Source organism: Trichogramma pretiosum, unplaced genomic scaffold, assembly GCF_000599845.2.
Source record: "Trichogramma pretiosum strain Unisexual culture from Peru unplaced genomic scaffold, Tpre_2.0 scaffold7, whole genome shotgun sequence".
In the NCBI taxonomy this organism is placed as follows: domain Eukaryota; kingdom Metazoa; phylum Arthropoda; class Insecta; order Hymenoptera; family Trichogrammatidae; genus Trichogramma; species Trichogramma pretiosum.
In genome coordinates, this window is record NW_019641639.1 from 2,000,918 (window position 1) to 2,023,029 (window position 22,112).

Sequence of the window (22,112 nt, forward strand, 5' to 3'; positions counted from 1 at the left end):
AATTCCATCTTTCCTGTCCTGACGTTGCAGCCGCCGTCGTCGAGAGAAGCGAAGCAGCCCCTGCCCTCGACGAGTAAGCGCCAAAAGAGAGAAAGAGCGAATGATGCATCGCACGAGCTTGCCTGCCGCCACTGCGCCGAGGCCTTCCATTTTCCGATTTATGGTCAATTTATGGATTTTAGACGCAGCAAAGAGAAGGCCGTGTATTTACGTAGCTCGCGCGTCAAGGCCTCTATATAGATACATGTATTATATTAACGTAAGTTCGGAGTGCTGGAGCGAGCCGGTCTGCGTGAGAGGATAATGTGAATCGGCTTGCTGATTGTTCCTTTTCTGTTTATTTCTGAATTATGTACATACTTTTTAGCTCTCATAGAAAGTTTTGATCATTTCTTTCGACAGAACACCAACGCACGAATTGCGCGTCTTAGTTTGTATACGTATCCGAGTCTTCAAGGTAGTTTGAGAGTGAGAGTGATTTAAGGACCTAAGTTTCGATTGGCTTTCAATGCACAAACTTTTTTATTCGTGATCGTATTTTTCTTCCTACACTCCATATCTCTTCCATCACTTTTGTGCACGGACGTGGCCGCTATTCTTTCTGCACTTTATATCATATTAGTACATTTGTTCTCGGGGTATAGATATATAATGTGTGTAACATACAGTACATACAGGAAGGTGGATTAAATAATAAAGCGTCTAGACAGAATGTTTTTTTCGCGCATTGCTCGTCATTCTTACTACGGTTCTCTTACTGCTGCTATATATTTCACTGTGTAAGCAGTTATTTTCGAGCAATTAAGGAGCAAAAAATACTCGGACTCATGTAATAAACAATTCAAATTTATATTCAACGAGACTTACGTTGAGATAAGACCGGTATACGTTTTTAGATAATCGTTTCGCAAACATTTATTTTGCAAATCAATTCACTTGAAGATTTTCATTTTTTCTCTTTTGAGGATTTTCTAATCGGTCAATATAATAAATTGATAACTGTCGTAGCATAAATAAGAAGTGTGAAAATCGAAACAAGGAACAATCTATGCCATTCAAAAAAAGACGCATCGAAGTTATAAAATGTCATTGTTGTAAAATAAATCTTAAATAACGAGCCAACAATCGTTTTGAATGCGAAGGATGTGAAAAAATAGACTAGTCGAGAAAAAGCTAAACAAGACCATAGAAAAGAGACAATCGAAGCGTGGTAAACATCCAAAAGAATTCGAAAATTTAGTCGACTATTTCTATGAAAGGAAGATGAGAGACGCGGTTATTCCATACATTAGTATACGAATACGGATAGTTATGGGCATGTACACGAGGAGGCATACGCGCTACTAGCGCACACGCGACACTTGGTTATAATAGCTTGAATGAATTTCGACGAATTTAGTGAGGGTCGTGCTAAGTCGCGTGAGGTTGCAACTTCCTGATGCTGCTGTGGTTGTGCGCTAGATTATTGAGGGTATCGTACTCGCAGTTGCTCTCTGAGTTCTGCTCTTCGTATCTCTCTCTCTCTCTCTCTCTTCCTCTTTCTACTTGCTCCGTGGCAGGTGTTTTATAAATATTGAAACCCCCCTCCGTTGACGAGAGAGTTCGAAGGACTGCCGTGTCATGTGTGCGCGCGCGTATACTTGTGTTCTTCCTCACACATACAGACTCGGAAATGTTGGCTTTTCGCCTGAGTCGCAGTGCAGACAGCGAGGCGATATATATACATAGAGCAACATTCGGAAGTTAGGTCGTCGCCGTCGTAGTCTATGCCATTGCTCTCCTGCTCCTACTGCGGATTGTTTGTCTTTGAACTGTTATGGCCCAAGTCAATAGAGCGAGTTGAGAGCTAGCTGCAGAGAAAGACTCTGACTGCAACAGCGTCAGCCTCCTCTCTTTTCGTCATTATTTAGTCATGGTGGCGGATGTAACGTAGCTGCTGTCGTTTTAATTATGGATATTGCAGGAAAGTGGTGCAAAAGTAGGGCGCATTATGCGCGTTTACTCAATCGCGTGGCTGCTAGAAGCGAGGTGCAAGCCTTTGCTCGATCGTGTGTCAGCCTGATCAACTGCCTCGCGTGTACGCATCTCTCTTCGCGAAAGCTATCATTGTGCAAATACATAATGCATGAGCACATGGCTCTGGCAAAAAGGCCAATGGCTTGGCCGCGCTCCGTACTGAATTATGCCCGGCGCGACGCGGCGAGCGTGTGACTTTTCGCGGTAACGACTTGTACCGTCTAAATGACCTTTGAAAAGACACTTGGCTTATTATGTTTGCTCGGGCTCGAGCGTAATGTGCATCATCATCGCGCGTTGCTCTACTCGTTGTCGTCGTTGCCGCGTCCACCACTCGAAGAATAAGACCAGATTCTCACTTCGCATTGACCAGTGATTCTGCGTAAAGCGAGTATAAATGCGCAACTCGTGACGATCGCGAAAAATGCCTGCTACTTTGCCGTATCTAAGTACCGAGAAAGTCGAGGTCACAAAGATTACTCTATGCTCCGATCGACAGCCAAAAAATAAACATCCATCATTGTTGATGGTACGCACAACAATAGACATATAGATAAAAACTTTTTTATCTCTTGACACTCTGTGTCATGAGCGAGAGTGATCGATTTCAATACATATCGCATATAGTTATGCCGCGTGTATGAGTATCAATTACTTTGCTCCAATTGCATCAGCAGCGACGGCTCAAGAAGAGCAATAAACTCTAACTGCAAACTTGGTCATTTATTATCCAAAATTATTGCTATTCAAGAGTCTAGAAAATTCTCCGAACCGAAATCGAGTCTTCGCAGTCGTCAAATTTTATCTGCTGATATAAATTGAAGAGAAGTCAGGCGAGGAAGGGAAAAATAAACCCCCGTATCTAGCGTTCGTAGCAAGAAAGATTTCGTGAAATAATAAAACCTGCGAACTTTTCACGTATTTTTACCCTCTTGGAGGAGAGCGAACGCCGATCGAACTGGAATCGCGCGCGACGATCGAGCGGCAATCGAGCGACGATAGTTTCTTTTTTTATCGACGGTGACAGCGACAACGACTTTGCTCGAATCGTTATCGAATATAGTTACAGAAAGATAGAGAGAGAGAGAGAAAGGAGAAAGGGAAGCGCACGAAGAGAGACTATATTACTCCAATTCGGCTTTTCCATTCGGAATAAATCGGAATATTTTTGTCGAGCTCCCGTGCACATATAGTTATTCTCTTCCATTGCAGCGAGACTATAGATATAAGCAGACGCGGTTATGAGTTATGCTCGTTACAAGCTGCAGACATTGAAAAAGCATGTTCTTGTGCATACACGGGCTGCCTCGCAGGAGAGCACCAAAAGGGGAAACGAAAGAAAAACGGGTCTGGAAATGGAATTTTCACGATACCTTATGCGTGGCGTGAGGTAAAATTATTTGAACTCTTGTCCATCGATATGTTTGTGCTAGACGAGCAAGCAAAGATGGGAAAATAGAGAGGAATACAGACAAAGAGAAAACGAGAGAAAGAAGAAAATGGATCTGCACTGGATTTATCGAACGTAAACACAGCTCCGATTTGAATTGGTTCGCTCTCGGAGTTGATGTTTGGAAAGTCTCATTAGAATAGATAAATTCATTGTAGAGATAGATAAATCGATTATCACATCATCAAGCCCCAGCTTAGGCGCATAGTATAGGATCGGTGAAAGCTCGCAACAGCGACACATCGAATCGCTCGAGAATTATATATTTCAATGCGCCGCGTCGGTTGTGTTGTGACGTTGCTCAATGATGCTTCACGGTACATAACGATCGTCTTCGAGCCTAATTCAACCGAGATGATTCAAGCCAACAGCCCAGAAGTGACCTTGAAATCGGTTAACGCATCAATCCTTTGCGACAATTGGCATGCTCTACGGCGTGAAATATCGCATGGAGCAGGAGAATGCTCGGGTGGACACAAAGCTAATAACTTGGGTACACGCGTAAAAAAAAAAAAACAACATGTGCGCAGTTACATGCGATTTGAGTCAGCGTGTGCCGTTTAAAATAGGCGGTGTATACGTGTTTTATAATGGCAAAGGGAAATACCTCGAGAGCAGAATCGATTCTGCGTTGGTTCAGTCGAAGGAGCAGCAGCTGTCTTATGCAGAGAGAAGCGTATAAAAGCAGCAGCAGAGACGCTGCCGGTGCTGCAGTCACGCGCAGGCCGAGCGACAAGTGGCTTTTTTCGTGCTGCACGCCCCTCTTCCCCTGTGGAACGTACGGCGGCGATCTTTCTCGGCAGCGCAAGAAGCAGCAGCAGCAACGGAGAGCACAGAGGACTGGCCCGCGTGCAATGTGCAGTGCAGAGACTGCAGCTAGCTCGTATGCTATGTGCAGCGTACAAGGGCACGAGCAGGAGCAGCAGCAGCGGGCAGAAGCCCACGCGGTCGCTCGCACGAAGGAGCCGTGGAGAGAGGCAGGCAAGCAGGCAGGAAAGAAAGAGCCTGCACGGAGCACCAGCGAGAGAAGCTGGTATGCAAGTGTAACACACACAGACACACACACACACACACAGAGCCAAGCACAGCAGACTCGATAGATTATACGTATACACAGATCTGCATATTCACACAGGCACTAAAAACACACCGAACGCTGAGACACCAAACAGTAAGCACACATGCACCAAAACAATAGCCGAGAAAACAACTTCCGGCTGCGATGACACTGAGATTTTTTCCGCCGCACTTTTGGATATTATTACAGATACGATGTATACAATATGTATACAAACACTTGCGAAATCGCCAATAATACGGCTGGCTGCGAACAGAGGCAAGCGGAGGCGAACACAATATTATACTATTCTCGCTCGAGCAAGAACGTATAAAAATCACTGCGGCTTTAGCACGACGACACTACGAGATATTCTTGAAGCGATGTTGCATTGCAAACAACGATAAACAACAAGGAGTATTGGCAATGGCGCTTAGAAACAGAGCACAATCGACAATGCTGCAGTGCGGGTCTCGAATCACTGGAGCCATTCGATTGGCAGCTGCACAGGTCGTTGCGTTTTGTGCACGTCAGATGCAGTTCTAACGGTAACGCATTCGGCGAAATCGATCACAAAGTGCGTTTCGTCAGGTGGTAGGACGAGGCGCGAATTCACCAACAGCACTCGAGAAACAAGTATAAGAAAAACACTGGCACTGGCACTGTATTTCACTGGAACGAGCGTCGCGGAGGAGAAAAGAGGCAGCGCGACTCGTAATTTCGCCGATACACAAAAGGCTCGGCTCGCGTTGAACATGAAATTTTACACTCGCGTACGTGTGTTTCGTGCGTTTGTGTACGTAGCTGCGTGCGCGTGTATGTACGCGTGTGTAACATATGTATAGGTATCGAAAAAAAAAGGCATAAAAGGTGGTGTGCGGAAGATGCGAGTTGCAGCGACGGGGGCGGCGCGCGAAGCTCCCAACTTGCTAAGGTTTCGCGGCTCGGCCAATACTGCCGCTGCTGCTCTATGCTCGACACAGCGAAGCCCGTGCGGCGGCAGATCGTAATTTCCATGGGTCCGCGAGAGGGCGTCTCGCGCGGGATCCGCATATCCTCGACAACTCGCCTCTCTCTCTCTTTTGCCCGCTCTTCTTTATGTGTGCTCTATGTGTGTATGTGTATTCGCTTACTACACGCGACTATGTGCGCGCGGCTCCAGTAATAAACACATAACACCGCGCAGCGCAGTACGCGAGAGCACTCCAATGGTCCAACGTGCTCTATCGATATATTATACTGCACTTTTCTATAACATGTTACAAGCTATGAAAGATTTTGCTGGATGCATCGAGACCGGCCATTCGATCCACGCGATACGCGCGTCCGAGTGCGTATTGTCCTATAAGATATGCAATGCGTAATAAGGTAACACGAGGCTAAGCAATGGGGTTCATTCAGCAATACAATCCGCGCGCAGAGTTGAGCCGCGGGCATTACTTTGCACCGACGACTCTCACGGGCAACTTTCTCGATAATCGTCGGGCTAATTATCGGCCGGAGCTTATGCCGCCATCGACCCGTTACGCGAATGAATATTCAACCGGCTCTAGTGGCGTTCTGTGCTCGCCACTGTATGTAATTCAACGCTATACCGTAACTGGCCGTCTGCAGCGCGAGCGAGTATTCGCAGTCTATTCGCAGTCTATTCGCAGTCTATTCGCAGTCTATTTGCGGTCGCGTTGCGCGCAGGGCCTTCGGACTCGATCATCGTCTCTCGAGGGGAACAAGACTTTTAACGAGGTGCGCTCCCCGACATTCGAGACTCCGATCGCGTCCTCTGCTTTGATCTTTCGCGACAAAACTCGAGCCGCGATTCAACGTCGCGATCCCGGCGAGGCTCGAGATAGAGATTTGCCAAGAGATTCGAGCCTAGCGAGTAAACTACGCCACTTTGTCTAGCACCCTCGCCATTTTTCACGCAGCTACAATTTTTGGGACTCTCGTCCAGGAGAGCTGACTACTCGCGGACAAACGTCGATCTCGAGGCAACGGCGTCGTAAGATCAAAGTCGACTTATTGCACCGCGAGCTTGGCGTGGATGTGCGAGACGAGCGATCGAGAGATCGAGTGCCAAATCAAGCGAGTTGTCAAGCTTTAGTTATTTTTCTGCTGCGTATAATCATCATGAATATAGCTGTATCTTATGCACCCTGCAGCGCGTTTGCCTATACGCAAGCCCTTTACTTTGTGCAGCTATAAAAGAGTAGATGATGCCTAGGTACACGCGTGACGGCCGCATTATAAGAAGAGACAGGCACGAGCGCGTAATGCGATTCTAGCGGTGCAACCGGCGCAATACCTACAGGACCCCCGTACTCGGCTTCCAAGGATATGACACAACATTTTAAGGATAGAACGTGACGTACAAAAAATAATGCCGTGTTTTCACTTTGCCAGCACTTGCAGCTCCGTGCATACATAGACGCAACAACAACAACAAAAGCAGCGAGACTTTCATATTTCGCCCGATGTCAAGGCAGGACGAGCGCTAAATCCTCGCGTCGTCGCGCGTATTTACACTAATACGGACGTGCACCAGCAGCTCTTCTTGAAAAAAAAAGAACAGCCTGTTTTACATATTTACATGCGTCGCGGCAAGCGAGCCAAGCATCCCAAAACCCTTTTACCTAGATGTATGTAATACGCGCCATATATAATACGAGCTGAACAGCAAAGCCCGAAAAAGTCGACGGACAACAAAAGTCTCGCGCGCTGTCAGAATTCTCGTTCACAGTAAAAACTACTTTAAAGACAATGAATTCATATAAAGATAAACTACAGCTCGAATAACATCATCGGCCAATTGTTCGCTCGATTTCTTTTTCCTCTCGAGGCATATGGCAGATAAAGGCCACAATTATCTGTCTGCAAGCACATGCCTCGAATTTACGCAGGGTATCTAGATGAGCCGGCAGTAAGAGACGAAAATCTCATCAGCTCGGACTCTGGCGTTCACGAGCTCGCTGTGTAGCAACGACCAATAGAATTAGCTGCGAGGACGCGATAGTAACGATGACTGACGCGAATCCCTTACGAGATCGTTAATAAAGGTACTGTCCTGAAAAATTGAGCCCTCGACGCGTCCTTATTCGCGACGTATCGTATCAGCGATAAGGAACGCTACAAAGAGAATCGATCGGTGACTCGAGGCAGCGATAATATTAATAAGCCACCGTTCGCCACCGCAACCTCTTCACGAGAACGATTAAAATATTTCCGAGCTCGATGCGTGGGTTGATGTTTTCTGTAATAATAAGCTTGACACGCGCTCCACGTGCGCGTCCGGCTATTACAATTTATGAATATATATACTGCGCACACACGGCTAGCTCGCAGGGTCATTGTTACTGTACGCAAGAATAAGAAGAGAGAAAGAGAGAAGCGCCGAATTAAGGTGAAACGACGACAAGGGCTCGTCATGCGTTTATGAGCTGCTGCTGCTGCCCACTCTTGGCGAGCTGCTACGGCACAGCTTGATGCTTGACTTGCTCTTCACTTTTCTTCTTCTGCCGTCGCTGCTGCTGCTTCCTCTTCTTTTTCCTCTTCTCCCTTTTGCCCTCAGCTTCTTCTTCTTCTCCTCCTGCTTCTTCTCTGGTGCGTGCTGCGCCTTTTACGCGAGGCACATCGAGCTGAATTTCAGGTTCGTTGTCACTTTATGCTCCAATGTGTATACGAGCTACGTGTGCCCTGCTTTTATATTTCACTTTTACCCAGAAAGCCGCTGCCGCTACTACTGCCATAACTGCTACTTGATGCATACAAGAGCGACTGTCGTCGTATTTTAGAAAAAGCAATTGAGATTTTGCTTTTATTGCGAAAATTTCTTGCCTATGTTTTATAAACTGCGTCAGCTAGCTCGCCAACCATAGTCAACTATAGCTATAAAGTCATTTATTTAGGCGTCGATCGCTGTCGACTTTGCCGCCACCACCGCCGTCCACGGAAAAATTCGTACAACTAATTATTTTGAAATAAAATAAGTTTTGACGAGGTACCTGGCCTTCGGTTCGCTCGACGAGTTATTAAATTTCCATAGAGCCTATTTTAAACTTGTTCCTCCTTGCGTCGACCCTGCTGCTACTGCTGCTTCGTATATACGTAAGCGCGAGCAGCTTGACGAGAGAAAATTAAAGCAGATTAAAACAAAAGTTTCCGATAACGAGTCAAAGATTGCCCGGAAAACTCGGCAATTATATTAGGCGGGAAAAATTACATTTCGCGTGCTCGCATCTACACAGGTATATCGTATAGCTGGGAGGACTTTTTAGTACCTGATTTAAATTATCGATACATACCTGCTCTCGTCGTGCTATTGCGAGCTCCGCAAGCTCGAGATCTCGTACGATAGGCGATATAATTGGCATCTCGAAACTTGGAGCATATTGCATAAGCTCGAGAGAGGGGGAGAGAAAAAGACCATTTGTATCGCAACAGCAAATTTAAGTAGGAAAAAAAGCGAAAACCCTGGTGGTGGTCGAAAGCGATCGTCGGTCGGGGCGCGATCCTACCGAGCGGTTAAAAGCTAGAATATACACATCATTTGTAGTCCAATCGAATGGCGCTCGGATAAAAGAGCTCGAGCTTTTTGGGCTTTATTTAGTTTTGAGCGCGCGATAGCCGCGCAGTTGCACGGGGCAGATAATTCATGCGGCGTACGCATAAACCTACACGCTCACTGTGCAGCACGCAGTTCTAGGGCGCACGTATATAACATTGGCTCACTCGAAAAAGCCCTTGACGCAGAGTTCCGGACTTTTTATTTTCGAGTGGTGTTATTCGCGCCCCTCCATACATGCATACATACATACATACATACGTACGTACGTACGTACGTACGTACTACATATACAATGTACGCGTGTGTAGAGACTCGTACTCGTTTGTACGTGGTCGGAGGGAGCAGTGCGAGCAGCTACTGTTGTACGCTCCGAGAGCGATATACCACGAATGCCGTGCTCGAGTTGAAAATGAAAAATAAACACGCGTAAAAGCGACCGAGCGTATACGTATATTGTGCAACCAACACGTATCGTGAAATAGGGAAAAAGGAAGCGAAAGAAATAGATATACCAATAATACCCGGTCGAGTAAAAACGTTGTTGCGTATCAGTGCTCGTGGCTCGACATTTCGGAGCTACGCTACGTTTCAAGCTTCAATTGTGGCTTCACGCCTCACTTGACCAGCGCGGCTGTCACGACCATTTTAATATCTATCTATCTTTATTTTTACGCGGCACATGAGCTCCGAGACGTTGCTGGAGTTTTACGCGCTAGCTATCACTGCTGGCTGGCTCTGACATGGCGAGAAAAAACAATCGCAATAAGGCCGAGTACGATGACGACGATAATAGCATGGGGACATTTGCACGGCCATGAGACTTTGAAAGACGTCATAATTCTGGCCTCGCTTTGCCCTACTTCTTCCCTCACTTTTACTTTTTTCAGCTAGAATCGCTCCTATCGCTCGATAATTATTGCTCTCTGTGCCATTAGATGCAAGTGGGAGATGGCAGCTGGAAAGATTTGACATAGAAAATATTCACCCATTGGCCAATGACTGATTATTTTTCGACGCGTCCGTTTTCTCTGTTACGTGCTGGCCTGCTACGTGCAAATACGCGATCTGCTATTAGCACAAGGTGGACTGTGCGCGTTTAATGACGGAGACAGCTTCGATAATTCGATTTGCGAACTTGTGTCGAGAGACTGTTTACGCGTCCCTCTTGTGCCTCAACATCTATTTCGTGTTTATAATGACTCGCAAACCAAGCCTATATCTGACGCAAGTGTTGAATGCAAAGATATATTATTTACAACTTTTTATGATTACACATGTTCTCGCGGGTAAATGTGCTTACAGCTGTGGTATTTTCATTGAAAAAGGCAGTATAACGACATTCGAAAATGACTCGCTACTGCGTATTCCTCGCCTTTGGGTATTTGACGCCTATACAGCGTGTAGATTTTCGGCATGAATTGTAAAAACATGATACGGTGCACATATGTCTTTACGAGTTGTACTAATACATGCTTGTAATTCCAATATTGTGGCATATATCTTTGCGTTCAGCTTCTTTGGAGATGTTCACTTCCTTTATTTATTGCAATCGTCGAGGCAATCGAGCCGTTCGAGCTTCGACTTCAAAGTCGAATAGTACCCGCAGCCCAACAGACGTGTTTTGTGTGCGACTGGACGCGCTTCCGAATCCGCATCTTAATTTAGAAATTGGCGAGCACAGAGAGCTCAGAATTTATTACATGCGCTTGCGCGTGATCCAAAATTAGGAAGAGCCGCGCGAGGAAGGCACGTCTTTATTCGAGAGCAACGTACATCATGTGCGGGCGTGGTTGGAACACAATCGAGTCGATGCAGCTCTCCGTGCGTGACGCAGCTGTGTATTTGACTCTTTGGACTCGCAGACTCGCAATCACCGATCGTCTCTTGCATCGGTGCTTTGCTCACGTCGTCAAACACATTATACGCATTAAGCTGATACATACGCGTAAATTAGAAAAGACTCTGCGCGGTTTCGCGAGCGCCGAGTCCAATACAAAACTCGAGAGAGTTTACGCAGCGCGTCTAGAGTCTAGACCGGATAAATCGTGCAATGGGCTGCTCGAGCTGGCCAGACGCCGGCGGAGCGAGAGCAGAATGAGCTACTGTTATGAGCGCACTCCAGCGAGATTGAACGAATTCGTTCGCTTGATTCAAAACAAATGTTGAGCGATGCTCGGGGCGGTTATGTGGCGCGGGATGAATCGCGGAGGGACTGCTGCAGCCGCAAAAGCCAAAGAAACGAGAATTAAAATATGTAGGCGCGCCTAGGATATACACAAGCTCGAGGAGCGAGTCAGCGATGACTGGACAGAGTACGCCGGCTGCGAGAGAGAGAGAGAGAGAGAGAAAGCCTGTGGTCAGCGATGCGGTGAAAGGTCGTACTCTTCATACTTGAACGTATACTACAAAAACTGATGGCCGCGAGAAGCAGCTCGAGCAAGAGTCGTCCATGCTCTGTAGCATAAACTGAAATTATACAACTCGTGGACGGGGCCACGCGCATCTTATGTGCGGCATGACGATACGAACAGATTCGACCTGCGCTCGACAACTAAGAGGAAAATCCTGCGTGCCGAGCCTCCTCTTCTTTAATGCTGTTTTTTGCGCTTCTCTGGCGCCGCTTCGCCTTATATCCACTCGGACGATGAAAACGCCTTACCTGTATAGAGTAATGAACTCGCGCGCCTCCATCATTACGATGATGATCGCGATCGTATCCATAATCCTTTTTCTCTTCTATGCGGCGAGTAGCCGCTTTTTTTCGTTCTTTAAATCATAACATCGCTGGTCACGCGTGGAGTCTTTTTTTTTTCTAAAAAAAAAGCTGCAAATTGTTGTGGATGCACTAGCTCCATTCGTGTAATTTATTTTCTTTAGCCGCGATATCCAGCCGTAAATGTATTCAAGTAAGAACTATATGAGATGGATTATTTCAATCTGGGCTTTCTCAATACTTTTTTGCGCTTAACTCACATTCTCGTGCAACTATTTAGAATCATAACATCAATAGCTCGGTATTATATTGTAATTGTGATTTATTATTTTTTATTATTTTATTTGATACAACCCGCACGCATGTAGGTTTTCATAAGGAAAAGCGATGAAATTATTATTCATTTTATAGTTAGTGAATCTTTTACTCATTTGTTTGACCATTTTTCGTTCAATTATAATTGTAAACGTATTCGTATACTGTTGCGATTATATACATTATATAAAAGTAAAAAGCGTTGGTCATATTTATTATGATGGTTATCAAGCACGGGCCAATCTCGCGCACAAAACGGTACATTTTCGATTTATTAATACATTTATATAAAGTACAGTTAAACATATGTATAGTTTGGGGCAAGTAAGATCGCTCCGGTGAACGACAGCCAGACCCAAGACGATACATAGACATTTCATGTGTGCTGTTGGGCGAACGATTGAAGCTAGGATACGGCGCCGTACAAAGCGGTAAAGAGAGTCGTACACTGCAACGTACAATTTGCGTGGAAACGATCGAAATCGTCGGGAAAAATCAGTAAGACTCGCGATGAATCAGCGCAAAGTTGAGGATCACGAGAGCCGAACGAACCGAAGAGAACTCGCAGCCATCGCATCGATTGGATACATACAAGTGCGTGTGCCATTTTCGCAGAGCCGCGCACAGCGAATTTAATATAAAGAGCGAGCGATGAATCTCTCTTTGCGCGCGAGAGCTCGATTAAAATTCAGGATAATCATTAGTCAGCGATCGAGGTGCGGGCCAGTAAAAAATGACGCTCGCTTCGCTGCTCTTCGATGGCAATTTAGCTCGTGCAGACTCCCGTGTATAAATGCGTATGAATACGCGAGTTGAGCGTGTCACCGAGCATCGTCGCCAGCTGCCTCGTTCCAAGTTATTCGAGATCGTAAACTGAAAAAAGTCATTATCGCGTGCCGCAAGCCACGCAGCACAAGCGCGACAATGGAGAATTCACTGGGCGCGTTTATAGATTGAAAACGCACCGAAAGCCGATCGACGCAGTCATCGCATATGCGCGTATTATAATTATGAATGAATGAGAAAAGCGAGCAGAGGCTAATTATCCATCGAGCCACCCAGTGGCCAGAGTGGCCGGTCACTCGAGACTCTAATCGCTACTCGGATTGATACGATTCCTCGAACGATCCGGTCTGCATCGACTTCCTATTATATGTACGTATCGTTTATCGATGCGTAATCTGTACGGCTAAGCGAGAGGAGCACAGCTGACAATTCAAGAGAGAAAATGTGCAAGCTGCGGAAAAAGAGCGCCTGCCTCTCGATTTGTACTTTTTCACGACTTTTGCCTAGACCAGTGAAGAATTTCACTTTCAAACGATGCGGACATGCTGCGGTTTTTTACGTCGCATACCCGCAGTGGAGCATATCGTTATACCTCGTGTGAGTGTGTGTGTGTTCTCTGAGCAAATTGGCGTAATCGCGTTAATACGGATAAAAGAGATGAAAATTCGGAGCAATTTCGGATCGCACACTCGGCTCGGTATACATAAAGCCGGGCAAGTAAGTCGAGGTGTGTGACGGGCTGGAGCGGCCGAAAGAGCACAACGATCAAACGCATGAACGGAGGTGGCGGCGCGCGTATTACTCTCGGGCCGTGCGTGCAAACTGCCAACTGCGGCTCGATATCGCGTGTGATTTGTGCACGCCTGCCGTGCAGGCTGCATACCCGGCACGTAATACGTCTGCGCACCGCCGATGCGCCTGCGGTCCTATACGTATACACGCGCGTACGCGTTTGGCGCAAAAAAAAACTAATGTAACCCGAGCAAAAGGAGAAGCTATCTTATGGCACTGCTGCCGCTGCGGCAAAAAACCATTTTCGGTGATGAATCGACAATTTTCAAGTTGCTCTCTTTCCTCTCGGCGTATTATATGCACGTATGCACGTACAAGCATACAAAGTATCGTGCAAAAATCTGCGTACAACTTGTATGCGCATACACGTACCGCACACGTATGATAGATTCGGCTCGAAAGAGGCATCATCTTTTCATATTTATCCTTGTCGGCTTCCGTACGCTTTCGCCCAAACGAACAAATATGCAAGCCAAAGGCGAAGGAATGCAATTTCGTTCGATTCAACTGCAGCGGAACAAATCTTTTTTTCTGCTTTTGGCGATGGGAGGACAATTTTCGTATACCAATTATGCGGGCCGTTGGCTGGAATAAGCTATTTTGAATTGAATAATCTTCGGAGTGAATATTTCATTGTTTCGGTAATTGCTTGTATTTGACAATAAACACTAATAAACTTGCTATATGTTTACTCTTGCAGAGTTCCATGATGGTCAATCTTGAACAATCAATTTACGTATTTATGTATAATTTCGAATGAATATTTGAATGATGACATTTTTAATTTATAAATATTATCATTGAATTTTGAAATTACATACAAATGATTTTTCTTTTTTTTTATGATCGAGCAAGGCTTATGTATATTAAAATGACAATCGATTTTTGATCACTGTATATGAAATATTATTTTAAAATGTAATAAACAAGGACCCATAAGCTAAATTATGGCATAGATTTCCACACATATTGGTCACATCGATCTATTTATAAAAGAGCCAATGAGATTATAGATCGCCACTTCAATGCAATTTTCAAACTTTATTATTCAGGGCGCTTCAGATTAATACAATGTTGAATGCATCAAATGATCGATTGAGTCAAGTCACGGGATGTATCATGAAATATAAAAACACGAAGATTTAAATATTTCTAATCGACAGTTTGGCAGCGAAATACAGAGAGCGAAGCTAAACGGGACACACACGAATAGATGGCCAAGCGTCAAAGCTCGGAATGTTTTTCTGCGTCGGTTGCGGCGACGTCTAAGCGTGCGGGCGCGCGCTAAAAGTATCATCTCATGCATTATTCAAAAGGAGCTGACTATACTATATACCTGTCGGTGTTGCTGCTGCTCAGTTTCCGTAGCCGTCGAGATTCACGAAATTATCTCGCATACTTCTCTATAATATACAACGAGAAAGGAGCAGTGACGAAATTTCCAAAGCCCATATTATACAGCAGCTGCGGAAAAGGCTTTTGGCTCCGATACGAAAGAGGGAGAGTAAGGGCGAGGAAGAAAAATGTAATTTCCTGTTGAAGCTGTGAAAAAGTCAGCTGTGCAGCGCGCACGCTCGTTTCCAGAGACTTTTTCATATGGAAGAAAACGAGAGCGAAGCGCAGAAGCCGGTGGAGCAGAAAAGCGAAAGAAAAAACACTCGACCTGTTAAACGCCTGATAAATATCGCATACACAGCATTAGGTGCGCGCGTGGCCGAGCGAGTGCCGTATATGCACAGACATTTACCGCCAGCGAATCTCTTAGACTCGGCTGATGGGCACTTGTACAATGCGCTTGTGGGCGGGCTAGGGATAGAGAGAGAGAGAGAGAGAGAGAGAGAGAGAGTTTGCTGGATGCTCGCTGTGTATAATAGCTGCATGTAAGGAACGGAGAGAGAGGCTACGTATATAAGTAAAGGCAAAGTCGAAAAGTCGAGTCGAGCATGGGGCTTCAATTGAAAAGTAGACCGAAGCAAGTTTTTCTAGCTCTTGCTGCAGCTGCTGCTGCCGCACATAATACCTAGGCGCGCATTAGTTTTGCTTTTTCGCCGAGAGATAGGCCGCATTGACGTACCTTAGGTGAAAAAGTTACTTTCCAGAAGCTCCCTTGAATGGGGAAGATAGTCGCTCCAGGGGCGCCCACCTACGAGAGCTCTTTTATATTCGCTTGCACAAATAGTGCGCTACATCGCCGAGTGCAGCAGTTGCCGAGCCGTTGGCTGCAGTGCAAAGGCTGCACTCCCGAGCGCATTAGTAGGCCGCTTATCGCCCGGCCCGAGCTTACTGCCGGATGCATTAAAAGCTCGCGACGTAATACGATGAAAAAATCGAGCCAACGATTGAGTTTCTTCTCGGGAAGCTAGTGGCACTGCTCGAGATCGTAGAGCTTCCTCCGGCAGGTAGCGAGTTGTTGTCCAGATCGATGCCCTCCCGTTGATGTCGCGCGCGCCTACTCGCGATTGTGCACACGGTCAATTAGGCAGAGTACACATGGAGCCCCCTTGCCGTTTTCTCTTGCTACTCGTCATCGGCTGTAACTCGAACGCTTTAATTCCTACGTGCCTCGCATGACGCGCGCGCGAGTAAGAATAGTAAATGCAGCTCCAGAATATGCAACCGCTCCTCGTTTCCAAGACCAAGTAGCAGCAGCGGCTCGTGCATGTGTGTGTGTGGCTATGAATGCAGCACCAAGTCGTAGAGAGCAGTAAAAGCGAGCTCACGGCTCGAGATGTAGGTAATGGTTATATATACGACTTTTATATATACTAGGAATGGGGGGAAGCTGCTTACTTCTTCTTTCCTCTAATTCAGCCAACGGGGGACAATGTGACGGCACAAAGGAGAGGCCAAGGGATTCGCTCTCATTGAGCTCTCGCTTTTTCGGCTACTACCTTTCGTACGCGTGGATAGAAGACTTTGTACGCTATGCAGTATCAAAGCGCACCCGCTCATAATGCCCGTCGACGGAAGAAAAAGTAGGAGAAAAAAAAGTAGCTGCGGAGCTCGAGTCGGTCGAGAAAACTCGCTGCTCGCGATGCATGTATACGATGTTGCAGCTAGGCAGTGCACAGCACACAGAGCACTGCCTGTATACATAAACGAAAGAGCGAACAACGCTGCAAAGTCGTGTGTGCGTAGAGTAAGATGAATGCCGAGTGATTTTCTTTGGATTCGAGCTTCTTCGCGCCGCCCGCAGTAAGCTCGCTTTGGTGCACGAGCAAACGCGAGCTTCTGCTTTTCAACTTGTGATCCCCTAAACGCGTGCATAGGCCGCGTTGCATTGCACACGCAGTAGCGGACCCTCTCTCGTGGCGAAACATCCAACTGCGCGACAAACTCTCCTCTCAATTGCCTTATGCATGTTACTAAAAACAGGCCTGCCGACCAAGTTTCGCCTCGAGAAAACAACGACTTATTAATTTTTCATTCGAGTTTGCGGTAGGGAGGTGCACTGCGGGTGTAGGTGCGAGCGAGCTGCTACCACCTGCGCACACAATGCCAATGGCGACGACGACGACGACGACGACGACGACTACGTCGATGCAGGTGCGTGAGCGCGCCAATAATTGGCAGAATGAGAAAATAAGAGAGACAAACGCACAACAACGAGTAATAACATACATTGTCCGTGCGATATGTGATGTGCGAATAAAAGGGGGGCCAGGTGTCTGCGCCTCTTTACAGCTATGTCTATACTTAGCCGATCGGGTTTCTTGTGTGGTCCTAGGCCTGTCTTTTAGCTCGCCTATATAAAATGTATAATTACGTATGCGCCCCACTTGAACTACTTTACGCGGGGTCTATACGCATGCTTACTTATGCTTGTGCCACGATTATAAACTCGCTGCCTGGTGTTATTAACTCGCGAAACAAATGTGCCCTACGATACAAGTTTATCGGCTGGAACGCAGGACGCTCGCTTGTTCTACAAATGCACGCAAACTATGTTCTCCGTTACATAAATACAGGCCTGTTACGATCACACCGATGGCGCTAAACCATATGGCTAATTCTCAAAAAATTATAAATTTTGTCAAATTATGTTGCTCTAAGATCAATTTTCACTTTTGGTAATTCTGATTTAAAAAATAATTTTGTATCGACGATGCCACACAATAACAAACATTTTTTCACAAATAATAACGCACCTAATGCATATAAAATACGTAAAGTCGTGAAACAGAGAGTTCACAAGAGTTGTTACATTGAGACATAACATTTTCAGAAACAATTTTAATATTTTTTCCTCTTAGTCCCTGATTTTGAGATTGGAACTAAAAAGGTTGACATGTTTTATAGGTGTTTATCCGCAGCCAATAACAAGGCAATTTCAGTGTTTACATATACGATGCATAAATATTTACTGTATGACGTTGCATTAGATCGCCTTACCAATGACTTTTTGTAAAATTATTCAAACCATACTTTTTCCGAAGTTATGAAATAGAAAAGTTCACATGTTCAAATATTTTTTATGTCCTTAAATTCAAGTACATTTATACATTTTAAATTGTTCAGTACTTGTAGGGCAACCCATATCAAGTGAAAAACTAAACTAGTATCACTTTAAAGTGAGTGTGATGTAATACATTTATATCTTCAAATCAAATCTATGTTATATAGTTCTATGTGACCTACCGCGTTCAGTGAAAAAAAGTTTTCCGCACAAAACATGAACTATACTCATATATTACATTATATGTCCACGCACTTCTGAATTGCGTGGGTGCACCAATCAAGCTGGAGACGAGCAGGGGATATGAGATAAGTTGCTATTCCAAGTACACGCGATATGCAGTCGAACTTGACCCTCCTTTCTTAGCCTAGTCGTGTACGTAATACCTAAAATCCAGTGAGCTGTATGCATTTGCCTCGTCTGTTTATATATATCATTTTACTTTTCTCTTCTCTCTTGCTGTCCGCGCGGGCCTGGCTCGCAGCCAAGGCCTAATGAACGCATTTGCATCGATCTCTCGGAATTCAACCAAACTCACCCATCCGGATTTTTTTCTTTACTTTTTTAGCAGCTCCGAGCACGCGCCGTCCTCATCCTCCTTCTTTCTAGTTTGTGCGCAAGAGCGAGAGAAAGAGAGAGAGAGAGGGGCGATTTTTATCGCGCGCCCGACTCTCGAGCTCGCAGCTCCAACATCTCGACCTTTTAATACGGAGCTCTTCGTGTGCGATGTTTTGCGCGCGGCCCAAGATTCGTCGACGCCGCCGCCGCCGCTTCCAGACACACTCAAACCAAAGACCCAAAGATTTATAACCTTTATTTCGGCGGGCTAGACTAAACTCCTTGTCACGTTGTTGCGATCAACGATGGCTTTCGAACATAAACTGCACATAACACGCGGGTAATCGATGGGACACCCAACGCTGCCGCCATCGCCACCTCGCTGCAACGACCCTGCATAATCAATTCTACATCAGTACGCTTCTCGACATTTTTGTGTATTTTAAATTTTTCCCTTTTCTCCATTCGATGCTACCGCGTGTACTTTGCCGTTGCAGCTCATCATTTATTCCACTGAGTCGATGAGGCCTCTCGAAAATTGAACAATTACCGTAGCGCGCCGCGTTATTGCTTTAAAACCATTTTCGCAGCTTTTAACATTTTTGCAGCGGCTATGACTATACTCGGCAAACATGCCCTGCGCCCGAATAATTGCATATTGTTGCGCTGTGGTACAATCTTCCTACGGACTCGTCAAAATTTCAATGTTTTTTCAAGTTCATTTGCTCGCTATTCATTGTCCAATGATAATATTTGGAATCCTTTCGCCGTTGCGTTTGGAAAGTATTTGTAAAAACAAAAAATTATTTTCCTCGTAAGTGGTTTATATCGAGAAACATCGTATGAGTATTCGGACATTGACGAAAAAAGGTGTATGTGCACGGCTCGTGGAAAAATAAAAATTCATGTCAACGAAAATTGCGTCGCGTGCGACTACGAATAAACAGAATAACGTTCGAATTCGTGAAAAATAACCGAGGGTAAAAAAAAGACGCCGTATCTTTTTCTGTATATTTTCAGGCCGATGATCAGCTCGCGCGTATCAGGGGGAACGCATGTATTCGCGGAGCGAAAATCATTGAATCGAGTAAGTAAAAGCGTCTATGGGTCATTTCTCAAGCCACGCGCGATCGTAGCAGGCCGTGACTGGTCGTGGCTGGCTGCAACGGTTGCGATGCCACCCATGAAATTTTGCGAGCCTATTTTTGGAGCGACGCGCAGGCAGTGCGTGCAGATCCATTCATGAAAGCGTCCCCCTAAGAGCGAACGAGGCACGTATTCATCAGCTCCTCGCGTCTCTCTTTCTGGAAACGAGCAAGACAGAGGCGTGAATTAACGATAGCCGCTGCTGCACGTCGCACGTCGTGCAATAAGAAATTATCTTTAAAGCCCCGAGCGTCTGTCGCAACTTTTATCGCCGTTTATTACAAGAGTAATTTATTTGCCCTCGTACAACACTTTTCCTCGGCACTGCTTGACATTATGAAAAATATAGTGTAACACGTGTGCAAGACAATTGCTAATGTAGTCAGCAACCGAATTCGTTATTAGAACAAAGCAATTACGTCAATTGAGTATCGTTCCATTGAATTTGCGACACATTTCATCCGTCAAAAAGTTTTTTTAAATCTCAAAGTTTTTGCTCGTGTTTGCCTTCAATTTTGGTCAATCAACCGGATGGAAGAGAAAAAAGTCACACTCGGTATAGAGAATTGAAAAAATGAGTTGCGCGTGCATGTGAGTGAACACACGTACGTATGCAACATTCATAAGCCGTGTGCAGCATGCCACGCAACAGGTGGTCCGAGAGCCACATACGTATATATATATGCAAGCTCTGCGACGAGTGCACTGAAGCGTGTGCTTATCTGAGCGTATTATTAGCCAGTAGAATGGAGTCGGGTTACCTTTGCAATTTTTTACCCACACGCATCTCGGAGGGTCTCGATATTGTTCACTGATTATTTCAATTTTATTTCCAATAACAATAATTGCTTGGAAAATTTCGATCTGTATTCTGAAGAGGCACTCCGCAAAGGTACAACAAGAATTACATTTGAATTTTTTTTCCTACCAAATAAAACGTGTTGTCGGTTTTAAAGAAGCGTGCAAAGCGTGAGAGAAAAAATCTCAAGTTGAAAACCGATCTTGAAGGAACCGTAAGCCGGTTTAACACCTGTTGAATCTTCTCTTGGCATTTCCAGCCGCGCTTGTCTTGCAACATTTTTACTGAACAGCAATCGATCGTTCAAACAATCGAGATTACATTGCAAAAACTTGTTCAATTTTTCACAATGAGACCAACTTTTTGATTATACTTTTTTACGCAAAATGAATTTCAACTAATCTCATAATATATCACAAAAAATTACTCTTGAATCTTGACGTGTTGTTTGTCAGTAAACAAAACAAAACACTTGCGCGAATCAAATGTACAAATCACTCGAATTGTTTAAAAAACTGTTTCTGACTAGAAAGCGTTTTTGATCGTAGTCATTCGGCATTTCCTCTCGAAAAGAAATTGACGCCGATGTCTCACAAAGCGCTCGGCTCGTCGATTTCGTAAATTTTTTTTTTATTCTACCATGTCATTACGACCATTAGGCACCTTCAAAGCACACTTTTTCTCTATTCTTCGCTCCTAGACTTGAGAGTATAAAAATATTGTTTTGTTTCATCATCGATAATCAGGCCTATTCACGTTAAACGAGAGAATATAGGACTTGGAGGAAGTCGAGAAAAGTTCAAACTTCTTTATTCATCGAAGTCTTTGCTATTCTTCGTAAAACAAATTGCAGCGACGTTAGAATTACATTTCAAAAAGGATACATCCATCAGTACGAAAGAAATATTTTTAGAGCGTCGATCGAATCGAATGATTTCGTAAAAAAGCAAACTTTTGCAATCCACGACTTGACTGTTTCGCTTCAAAAAATTGTAATCTCACATCACCATAGCGACATCAAACCGAAACTGTCTCGGCGCTTTGCCGGTATACAACGTCGTAACTTTTTAAGACGAACAATTAAACGGTGTCGAGTAAGAAAACGAAGCGAGAGTAATTCAAATGATGTTAGTGCGGCTCGAGCCAGCGAAACGTCGGGGAGATTGTTTGTCGCTTTGATCTAGGATCATTGCTCACCATACGGGATGACTTACTTTTTACTCGCTTTGCGCGATTCAATCGCGATAATGAGTTTTGTCGTCGTTGACGGTTCCTCGCGCCACTTGTTTGGGCCGTCTGTCGCTGCTTATAGTCTTTGACGCAGATGATCGTAATCGTCGCAGCAACAATATTTATACGCATAATGACGCGAGCAAGTCTAAATCTAAACACGAGCCAGCTGACCAAGGGAAAAATACAAAAATAAGAGAGAGAGAGAGAGAGAGATCCGAAAGGCTTGCTTC

The 22,112-nt window shown here is 45.1% G+C and overlaps 1 protein-coding gene across 1 annotated transcript in view; it reads right to left on the reverse strand.

Moving 5' to 3' along the window:
• The window catches only part of LOC106648583, a 128,326-nt gene extending 122,867 nt beyond the window's left edge, over positions 1-5,459 (reverse strand). Inside the window, exon 1 of the mRNA XM_014365619.2 lies at positions 4,074-5,459. The gene's annotated coding sequence lies outside the window, so the exon portion shown is untranslated. The remainder of the gene's footprint in view (positions 1-4,073) is intronic.
• Between the last annotated feature and the right edge of the window lie 16,653 nt (positions 5,460-22,112).